Raw genomic sequence first — 11,869 nt, 5'->3', positions numbered from 1 at the left:
AGAATATTTTTTAAATCTTTTTTCTCGATACTGCTACTACAGGAGCATATTCGAGGCATGGAAGGTTGAGAAAGTTTTCTCTAACAATATCGGATTTGAGGAAGTATCACCGTCTTTGGATGATTGTACCTTTCTTCAAGGTCTTTTCACAGATCTGCAAGATCTTTTAATGTGTGATATTCATTTTTCAATCATACGTCAAGATGACAACAAAAAAATTATGACTTTGCCTTTTATCCTTCTCGGATGTATTATTTTCAGCTTTAATGGTATCTCCAAGATCCATTGAATCAAGATGGATTTTAGCATCAAGTATCCATAATAAATAATTGTTCCCAGATATATCAAGAGCATTAAATTCAAGATGAGAGAGTTTCGACATAATAAAAATTTATTACCTTGAGTCTTCTTAAAATTTGATTAACGTGTTGTAGAATAAATAAAGACGATATATAAACTAAAGAAGTATAAATAGAAGACTCTAGCATTAATATAATTAGCTCAATAAAAATGATTCATATATTTATATGTAGTAACGAAAAGAGAGAAAGAAACTATTAATAATGTATAAAGAGAGAGAATGGTGTTTTATTGTTTTTATGTGTATTCTCTTTACTTCAGCACATGTATTTATAGGTACACAAGAGGTAATATTTTTAACTCTCATTAAACTCATCTCTTAAAAATGTGAGCCGTCCATATTAAATAATGGTCATCTATCTTATTTAATCTTATCACAACAAAGATTAAATTGTGACAATTGAAAGTGTAATTGGCCAATTTCAAAGACCAACATAGGGTTATAAAGTTCACCCGTATTTAATTTAACAACAATGTTACTATAAAAATTAAAAAACAGAGAAAAAAAACTGTTAATTTTTTAAGGGAAAAAAAAAGTAATTGCAATTTGCAAACACGAGAGAGATTCACTAACTTCATTCTTTTTCGGCCAAAACTATTCTCTCTCTTCAGGTCTCACTATACTCCCTCTCTGGAGAGAGAAAAAGAAGGAAAATAGGCAAAACCACAATGCCAGCTCCAACACCTTTCACGAGCGCATCGGCCATGATCCGCCGCCGCCTCCTTCAATCCACCCGCACGCGCGGAGGTGCATCCTCCGGGCCTAGCCGCTGGACAAGCCCGGGCCATGAGGAAACTCCCAAGGGCCTTCTCTTCAACCGCACCCCTCCTCCCCGGGTCAGTCCCGCAAGTGGGAGGATTGGGAGCTTCCTTGCTACGTCACCAGCTTCCTCACCATCGTCATCCTCGGCGTCGGGCTCAACGCCAAGCCCGACCTCACCATCGAGACCTGGGCCCACGAGAAGGCCCTCGAGCGCCTCAAGATGGAGAACAGCCTCGCCGCCTCAACCGGAGCAACAACCACCACTACCGACAACAATAACAACAACAGCGATAACGGCGATAACGTTGAAGATGTGCCCCACTCTGAGTCTTGATCCAATTACTGTCGATTCGGATCGGACTTTGATTGGTTTGTTTAGTTTCTTTTTCCTTTCTTTCGTGTTAGGGTTTATAAATGGGATGGGTGCAGTGTAATAATTGGTATAAAATAACTGTGAGGGGAACATGAACTCCTTTGAACTCTAGCTTTGCGGTTACTACTGCATTTGAGGTAGTTTTAATTCACTGTTTTTTAGCTTGTTAAACGTGAGATTGTTGACTCGCTTTTGTTGCTATATTTCTATGAATGTGGATAAAGACATTCCTGAATCTAAAAGTTATGGTACATAATTTTGTTTTTGTTTCCTCATATATAATTCCTCAAATCCGCAAATTTTGTTAGCTACTGGAAGCTCTGATGGGAGGCGAGTTAAAATGAATGATTCTGGACATGGCACCATAACCTCCTCGACCAAGTGGTCGATATATCGATATTCAGTTCCCTCACACTCCTCATTAGACTGTGTGCATGTCGTTACGTTTTGCACCAAGTATGCACTTATCAGTGTCATGGTTTGGTTGGGTGACTGACAAATTGATTATTTCAACAGAAGTGGATTGGACTGTGTTCATTTTGTTGGAGGTACTTCCTAGTTCCTACTTAAATTTCAGACTCCTATCTTTCTTTTCCAGCAGTTCATTTACCGAGGGTTCAATTTTTACATAGGTTATAACTGTCAATTTGTTCCAGTTTCTGTGCTTTCAGTAACTGTGCATGTTCAATGCTCTTCCAAGATACTTTTATGTTGCTTTTTATTGGATCGTATTATATATGATATTGGTTCGTGTAGACCGTGAGAAACGAATTGTAAGATAAGGTTTACATCAATTTTGATATTGGATTTGCAAATTGGAATTGATTAGTTAGCTGTGCATATACATGCTTTTAGGTGTAGATTGTTTGGCAGTGAATGTTAATTTACTAATGCTTATTCTGTGATTTCATTATTGAATCTATGTGGGTTTGGTGGCACCAAGTAGTTTGTTATTGGGCAGCAACATATAGTTTCGGTGTGCAAAAATACTATTTGTACACCAAAATCTGTTACTAAAATCAGCCACCAATGTATTTGTGTATAAATACATGTGTGGTTTAATTTATTTTCAATGTGTATTTGTATTCCAACATGTATTTTATATCGGTGGCTAATTTTGGCATACACGTAGTATAACTCTTTTGTGTGGGGATTGTATTGGAACTTAGAATAACCTTCAGATTATTAGTTCTTCGGACGTAAAGGAATATATTTGGAGTGTTGTGTGCTTTACTTCACAGCTGATTATGATGATAACAGTATTCTTTTGACGGGTCGAAATTGTCATCGGAAAAAGCCTATATATGATATATGTATATGGTAATTGAGCATTCCTTTCTAAGTTTTTTAGATTAATTAATGGAGTATCGAGACAGGATTGTGAATACCTTTGAGTAGAGCCAGCTTTTGTTTGAAATCCAAATGTATTACCCCCACCTTGTGTTACTTGGCTGCTCTAAATGTATTACCTCCACCTTGTTTTACTGAAAGGGAGACTGTCTAGTATGTTCTGAGACTTTGAAAAGAGTGGATACGGGCTGGGTCAAAATTTTTGTCTTGGATAAAGTATTGTTTTAGACTCTAACAAACAATTGGACTAAGTTTTTATTTTTTCCCTAATTTGAAACGTTATATTTTTATCTCAAACATCTTATTTTAGTTTTTGGTCAAAATCAAAATTTTTCTTTCAAAAATACCCGTTCTTCCATTATGAGTTTTTTTAGGTAGTGGAACAAAAAATCATAACTGTACTCACGGTGGTAGTTATAGTGATTTGAGAGTGAATGTAACAGAATAATAAGAGAAAAAGAAGTTAATAGAGGAAGAAAGAGTATTTTTGAAAAAATAGGACAAAATAAAACAATCTGAATGATAATATGAGGCTTTAAATATTAAGAATGAAATTTGAATTTAGTCTAAACATTAGGGACTAAGAGAGTATTTTTACCCATTTTGTCTTTGATTATCCGAGGTTTGGTATGCATCACGGTTTTTCACATTTGTGTTTTCTGTTACAGCTAAATTGAAGGAATAAATTTCATTGATTAGCTATGCATCATATCTATTCTACAACAGAAGCTAATCCGTGAATGAATTGTTGCCTCTCTATGGGAGAGCTTGTCCATCCCATATATCTGGCCTCCTTTCACAATAAATTTCATTATGTATTGTATTCAATTCTCTTTCTCTGATTACTTGTTTGTGTCATTTTTGGAATCTCGAGAGCAACTTCTCTAACACTCCTGAAGTTCATGTTGTACATTAAAGTTTGCTGAAGGTGCTTGCTTAGTAGAGTTAAGCTGTTAGATTTTTACTGCAAATTTGTGTTTAATATTATAGAAAGCCATGAGATAAGGATATTGAACTCATAGTAACCAACGGTGCCAACTCAGCACTATAGAGGCAATGGTGTGCAGAGCAGCTATCTGCCACCATTGAAGGCCAGTCCATTGTGGTTAGGCATCATGGTGGTTTCGGGTAAGGTTGCAGTTGTAGTGACGAAAATGGAACTACAAAATGCGCCCTCGATATCTCTAAATATCTAATCTTATTGACTGTGATTGATTATTCTTTTTTAATTATTCTTTTTACTTTTGCTTTTGTGACTTCACACGTGAGGTAAGGTTTTAAATTTTAATCCTTTGTCCCTTTTTCTATCTACTAGCAGTAAGCCTGAGATTTGCATTTTTTAGACTCTGTTTGGTGGTGTTATTGGGTGATGTCGATGTCATGGTGTTGGTAGAGGAAGAAATACAATGGATTAGGATTTTAGGGTAAAATTGATATTTCTCAAAATTATTATCAAACAAGTTAAAAAAACTTGTGTATCTTCATGTGGCTAATGAATTTTAAATTGGAAAAAATAGTTGAGTAATCCCTAGAAATTGAGGTTTTTGGTATATTTACAGGTGGGTGGATGTTGCAGAGATGGCAAAACAGCACGCAGGTAACGTGCTGACTAAGCACGCAGCATGCGTGATGAACACGTGGCGGACATCCATGAAACACGCAGCCTGCGTGATACCACGTGGCGCCCATTCATCCAACACGCAGTCTGTGTGATTGCCACGTGTCCTACATCTATGCAACACGTGCCCTGCGTGATTTGCACGTGACATTCATTCATGCAACACGCACCATGCGTGATTGACACGTGGCAGACGTTGATTGGATACTTTTGCAACACGAAACCTGTGAGGTGAGTCCTCTGTCTATAAAAACCGGAGCTGGTTACCATTTTACTACATTACAAGAGAGGAGATGAGTCCTCTACAAGGTGTTTTTCTCTACTGTGTCATGGAGGGTACTGCAAATATAGTACCTTACCACAACGGTGAGGTTATACGTAATACATATGAGGGCATGAGCTTTGCTTGTGAGAGTATATATTCGTTTGTGGTTCCGTGTACTGTAACGTTTGCGGAACTACAGTACAGGCTCTGTCAGAGTATAGAGAATAATATTTTAAAGAGGGTGAGCAACATTCTACACCGGAGTCCAGTTGTGGTATTTGGTGGCCTGGTACAGTTTGATGTTATGCCAATCGTTGACGAAACAAGTATTCAGCGGATGTTTCATATTCACCAGCAAGCTAAGGTGCAACATCCAAGGATTGAGTTGTATGTTGAGTTTGAACATATAACTGCGGATGAAGTCCAAAATGACCCAAACGTGCAAGATGACATAACTGAAGCATACGAAGGTATGAACAATGATAGCGACGAGGAGTTCAAAGCAACTTATGAAGCCGTTGACGAGGACAAGGATGACGATGGGGGAGGTGAGGCAGTCGTGGAAGCCTTAGTGGTTCCACCCGCAGTTAGTCAACCGATGGACGTTCCACCTTTTATGCGTAGCTTGAATAATGACGCCTTGCATGCACTAGAGTTTCCAGGATACACGAACGTATGTACGTGAGGTTGTGGGTGATATGTTTCCTTAATTTTGTAATGAAGGATCATTGAGCAACAATTTATTATTGTTATAGGTGTTGCTGACCCTGAGGATAGGGAGTTTCGGATCGGAATAAAGTATGGTTCTAGAAAAACAGTCATTGTGGCAATTCGGAGTTACACTATCTCCAGAGGAGTCGATTACGTTGTTCATAAATCCGAGCCACAAACGTTCTATGCAAAATGCAAGACTTATGGACGTGGATTTGATTGGCTTATCCAAGCCAACTTAATACAGAAAAAAGCTTGTTGGGAGATTCGGAGATACAACGGAAGGCACACGTGTTTCATGGGAACGATCTCATAATATCACTCCATGTTGGACTCGGATATGATTGCTGAGGTTATGAAGCTGTTGGTTGAATCTGACCCATCCATAAAGGTGAAATCTATAATTGCAGAAGTCTAGGCAAGATTCAACTACACGATTAGTTACTGAAAGGCTTGGTTGGCAAAGCAGAAGTTGGTAGCGAAAGTCTTCGGTGGATGGGAGGAATCTTACGGAGTTCTGCCATTATGGTTTTCTGTAATGGTTCAAAAGATGCCTGGTTCACAAGTCCAAATAGAAACACGACTCCTGTATAACGGGAGTGAAGAGGTGGCGGGTGTTAGAATACTTTATCGAGTATTTTGGAGTTTCAATCCATACATTAAAGCCTTCAAATATTGCAAGCAGCTGGTTCAAGTTGACGGCACCCACCTATACGGAAAATATAAAGGTTGTCTTTTGGTTGCAGTTGCACAAGACGGGAATCAAAACATCGTGCCGATTGCCTTGCCATCGTAGAGGGTGAAACCGCTTATGTGTGGCACTTTTTTTTAGTAATTTACGAAGGCATGTTGTAAGAAGAGATGGTATGTGTATAATCTCCGATCGTCATGAGTCAATCCGAACAGCAGTAAATCGTAGTGGAGGAGATTGGAAATCTCCGAGAGCATGGTGGATGTTTTGTATTTAGTACCTTGGTAGCAACTTCTTAAGGGAATTCAAGGTCCTGTATTTGCAAAAGCTTGTGGTCAACATTGGGTATTCAAGGACGGTGGAGGAGTACAATGTCAATTACAGGAGGTTGCAAGAACGAGGCGAGGCATATGCCCGTTGGTGCGATAACATCGACCTACCTCAGTGGGTGTTGGCATTTGATGAGAGACATCGATGGGGTCACATGACGACAAACTTTCTGGAGTGCATTAATTCAGTGTTGAAGGGTGACCGTAATCTGCATGTCTTGGCGCTCGTTCGAGCAACATATTATCGGTTGAATGAGTTGTTTACGCAGAAAAATTTTGAGGCTTACCAGCGCAAGTGTGCTGGATTTACTTACTATGAGTTTGTCACTCAGCGGATAGAGGCAAATATGCAGCGTGCAGAAAATATAATCGTACACCGGTTTGATCGAAGAAACGAGGTGTTTGAGCTGCTCGAAATGCCAAGTGGACGAGTGTTAGTAGTTGATCTTGCACGACAAAAATGCGACTGTAGGCATTTTCAGGTGGAGCAACTTCCATGTCGCCATGTGATAGTGTGTTGTGCTAACCAGCGACTCGATTGGCAGGTGTATGTCGGTGATGTGTACAAGATGTCACAAATTTGCAAGGTCTATAGAATTGAGTTTGTCCCAGTAGGCGACACGGTGACATGGCCTGATTACCAGGGATCGATGATGGTTGCGAATCCTGCCCTGAGACGAATGTCAAAAGGTCGTCCAAAATTAACTCGCTATTTGAATGAAATGGATTCACGAAAAATGTGTGGTCCACGGGTATGCCGTCTTTGCGGGAGGCAGGGTCATAGTCATAGTAGATGTCCTCAATGTGCAGGACCAAGTGGGGTTGGTGGCAGTGGTTGTTCATAGGGTTAATGTATTTTTAAGTTAATGTATTTCTAAGTTAGCGTATTTTTTAGTTAATTTATTTCTAAGTTAAACACTTTTTAAGTTAACATATTTTTAAGTTAATTACAACTAATAGAAATATTAAATATTGCAACTTCAAATGAACTACACATGATTGAAATTAAATACTGAGTTCGACTCAACTAAAGACGCATACAATTAATACAAATATTAAATAGACTAAGTTTGACTAATCAAGTCACGGCTTCTTCTTGAAAAATTCCAGTGTCTTGTTCACAATCTTGTCAACACTTGACAGAGTAAACTTGTTTGGTGGACGGACATCTGTTCATAGGTTATACTGATGACCAACTCATTGTCCCTCTACTGGACCTGACCCACCTGCAGCTGGCGGAGCTAAAGGACCAGGGATATACTCATCGACAACCTCCTGCGGTATCGGCACATTCAAGTCAAGACCGTTCAAGGGCTGTGGTGGCACATTCATACGACCTAAATCGATCTCAATATGCAGATCAATGCAACCACTCGCTCGACTATCGAGTGTGGGAGTACGATGGCTTCGACGAGAGGATCCGTCCACTGATGCCTGGTGTGGCTGCGGTGGCGCTGTATCGAAGACATCCTCAAGAGGAACAACACCATCAAGAAAACGACGGATGATCGCATCATCCGTATACTGCTCAACCAGTGGTGAAAATGCGGAAAAGTCTACAAACTCAAATTCCAGATGGACATGCTTGTGCTAAGGCAGTGGTGGTTGTCCTGGCTGTGATGGCTGGGTTGTGGTGGCTGAGGCAGTAGTATGCGATAATAGGAAAATGGCTGAAACACTGCATATGGCTGCTGGGGTTGCCGCCATGGTAGTTGTTGGGGTGGCTGCTGAGGAACGAACTCTGACAACCTTAAGTACATCCCGAATGAATTAATGTACCAACGACTGTAATCGGCAGACGTGTGGCTGCTGAGGAACGAACTCTGACAACCTTAAGTACATCCCGAATGAATTAATGTACCAACGACTGTAATCGGCAGACGGGCTATAGTCGGCTGTTGATCGAAAATTCTTATCTCGCAATTGACTGTTGCGGCGGTTCCCCCATTGATGAATCCAATCTTCGAGTATCGCGCTTCAATCATGGCATTGTACTTCCCGAAGAGTGTAACAATGCTGGTCAATAGGGATGTCTTGTGCCGGCAGAGGAGAGGACTGTGCATACCCGTACTGGCAGATCACTTGGTCCACAGGATGTCATTCAACACACTCGAACAAAACCAACGGCCCTACCATGTCACACATATCAAGGTGGTGGTGTAACTTGGCCGGGACGATGATGCCGAGATATGGCCGAAACTTAAACTGCCAAATGTTGCATGGGTTAAGTTAGATTATTAATACCATAAATTATTCATAACAACTTAAGACGGATACTGACTTCTTCCATATAGTCTATGTCGTGCCTAACAGACGTCATTTTCTTCGATGCCCATGCCTTGAATCGTGGATGATGACTCCACTTGCAATACGCAACGTTATCATAGAGTTTAAATTACATCTTATCAGTAAAACATAAATAAAACACAAGACAAACTCCAATAAAATGAGAGTAAGCTAGGGGAGAGGGTAACTTGTGGATGAAGAAAGGGGATGTCATGATGAGTTATGATAAAAGAGGATGATATGAATTGTTGAAGAGAATGGTGGAGTGTTGTATATGATATGAGCCGAATGACTGAGTGTGATATGAGCCGAATGGCTGTGTGTGATGCTGATTATGGCTGAGTATGAATTATGATTTGTAAGCCGGATGGCTGAGACGAATATAAATGTATGGCTATGATTAAATGTATATATGCTGAATGGTTGATTATTGTGATTGTTTGCACTCCACTTATCTGAGATACGAGTTTTCTTGGGTGAAAGCGGTGGCTAGCCACCAGGACTCCAGGTGGAGACTCGATACTCTGCTGACCCTATGTCGTAAGTGTGGCCGGACACTGTGAAAGTTCTGGATGAGCTCACCCCCGTAAATATACACCAGTGAGAGTGTTGGATATATGTATATGATGTTTATGTTTTGGATAACTCCAGTTGGGGATACACGACAGAGGGACAATCCAATGGTTAGCTACAGGACTTGTCGGGCTGGCTTTATAACTGACAGATGAGACTCATCAGCCACTACGACAGGCATACATCATATGCATTGTATGTGATTTGTCTGGATTGCCTAATTGATTGCATCATTACTTGCTAATTACCTAATTGTCTTATCTGTTTCCTACTTGGACATTTCTTTGTTTGATATACTTGTGTTTGCATCTCAATTACTGTTGGCGGTTTGGAGGTTTGCAGGATTTGGAAAGGGGATGTTTAGTTAGCCTAAAGATCCTTAAGTTAGTCGCCTATTTTCACTTTTCTCATGGTTTAGTTGTATTTATACGGTTTGATTGTAAAATGGAAGTTCTAGGATTGCCTTCGACTTTTTCAGGACATTACATGTTCGATATTTGGGTACTGTTACCATGCTGAGAACCTCCGCTTCTCACCCATGTAGACTTTGTGGTTTTCAGATGCAGGACGTGAGGCTCCTCATTGAGGCTTACTGGAAACTTCCATTTTGGCGGAGATCCTTAGCTCTCGGGATTGTATTTTGGTTTATATACTTGTTTAGATACTTATATTCTCCATTGTGTGTATATATATATATATATATATATATTCTGTATTGACTCCTCTTAGAGGTCATTTTGAAGAAACAGGTTCGGTATATTGTCTGTTGGGTTGTCTTTTGAGTAGTTTCTTTATATATATGTATGTATACTTTTATGCTCGGACCGGTTATTTTCGCAAACCGAGTTCCGAGTCTTGATATATGTATTTTGGCACTCTTTTGTATATCTTTTCGCGTTAGCTTACTCTTTATATGTTCATTTACGATCGAAGCGTTGCGCTTTACGATTTATCGGTTTTGATTTACCCCCTTTTTCTCCAAAGGCTCCTAGTTATGAACATTTTTCACACTACTATACGTACTAAATTTTGCTTTTAAAGGTCGTAATACCTCGTCACCCTTGTTTTATGACTTAAGCATAAGACTCTGTGTGGTAGGGTGTTACAAAATGTCCGCAAAACAAAAAGTTAGGAATATATTTGTTTTTTATCAAAAAATTTAAAGATATTCGGTTTAGATTGTGCAATTCGATCGAATCAAATCGGATCTAAAAATTATAATGCAGACAATTAAGTTTATTATTATTGCTATAATAAACCAATTTTGTTCTGGTTTATTAAAAATAAATTATTAACCAATTTAATAAAGATGTCTAATAATAACATGATACATGTAAACGTCTTTAGAAAAAAATATATTTTTAGTGTCTTTATTAAAGTAGTCTAAAAAAATATGAGTAATTACTCAAATCAGTCCCCAAGAATTTTAGAATCGGACATTCTAGTCTCCAAGGAAAACTAATACACAGATCAATCCCCAAGATTTTACTCTGGCAGACAAATCAGTCCCGAGTTCATTTTTCGGCAGAGTAATTACCCAGATCAGTCCCCGAAAATTAAAAAACCGGACATTTTAGTCTCCAAGAAAAACTAATGTACAAATCAATCCCCAACGTTTCTCTCTATTAGACATAATAGTCCTCCGACCAAAAATAAAATAAAATAAAATAATAATTATTATTAATTACACAATAATATTGTACTATATTTTTTGGACAAAAATAATGATAAATTTATTCATTAAATATATATATATATAGTCACTCAATAATAATAATAATAATAATCAATAAAATTATTAGATATTATTTTCAAGAAATTCAAGGTTAAAACCATTTGAGATTAGAAAGGAAAAGGGGGGTGGTGACTGGGTGAAGAGAGTTAGGGTTAGAAAGGTAATTGGGTGAAGGAGGTGGTGTAGTGGTGAAGATAAGGGTAATTTAAGAATTTTAGGTAATTTTTTAGTGTTTGGATAATTTTGTTATGCGAAATCCATATTTCATGAGTACAAATGGTAATTTCCTTTTTTTATGAGTAGATATATCAGTATTTTCAATTTTTGTGGGTAAAAATGATAGTTAACTCTATAATTAATAAAAAAACTATTCTCCCGAACACATTAGGTAAGTTTTATTATTAAATGCAAAAATTCGATTTTTATAAAATACAACGATAGATTTCTGCCCTTTCTCTCTCACCTCTCTTCCTCTTGGGCCCCTTTTTCTACTCATCCCATTGCGTCCTCCTCTCTTTCTTCCCTCACACTCCATTCCCAAACCTCCTCAATGGAAGCCTAGCACTGTGACTCTGTGTTTGCCTTTGCTACACTCTATTGTTCTTCGCGTGGGCTTCGGTGTGCCCTCCCTTCACATCGACTCTGCTCCGCTGTCCCTTAGCATCTGCTCAGCTTCGTTGTTCCTTCTTATCCACTCTGGGATCACTGCCTCTTTTATTTGTGAATCTGTGAAGCTACTACTCAAAGACTCTGCTTTGCCATCATCTCCGCTGGGTACTTTATTTTTTCTCTCCTCTCTTTTTTGCTATCCTATT

The 11,869-nt window shown here is 38.8% G+C and overlaps 1 protein-coding gene and 1 pseudogene across 1 annotated transcript in view; both read left to right on the top strand.

Annotated features, from left to right (window-relative positions):
* The first annotated feature begins 981 nt into the window (after positions 1-981).
* LOC107483750 (uncharacterized) lies at positions 982-1,738 on the top strand (annotated as a pseudogene).
* A 10,071-nt stretch (positions 1,739-11,809) lies between these two features.
* LOC107483749 (uncharacterized) overlaps positions 11,810-11,869 on the top strand; it is a gene marked incomplete at its 3' end in the record, with an annotated part of 11,669 nt that continues 11,609 nt past the window's right edge. The window contains 1 exon segment of the mRNA XM_052261221.1: positions 11,810-11,828.

This window comes from Arachis duranensis, chromosome 4 (genome assembly GCF_000817695.3).
Source record: "Arachis duranensis cultivar V14167 chromosome 4, aradu.V14167.gnm2.J7QH, whole genome shotgun sequence".
Lineage (NCBI taxonomy): Eukaryota > Viridiplantae > Streptophyta > Magnoliopsida > Fabales > Fabaceae > Arachis > Arachis duranensis.
The sequence above is the reverse complement of the archived record's forward strand: the minus strand, read 5'-3'. Positions and strand labels throughout refer to the sequence as shown.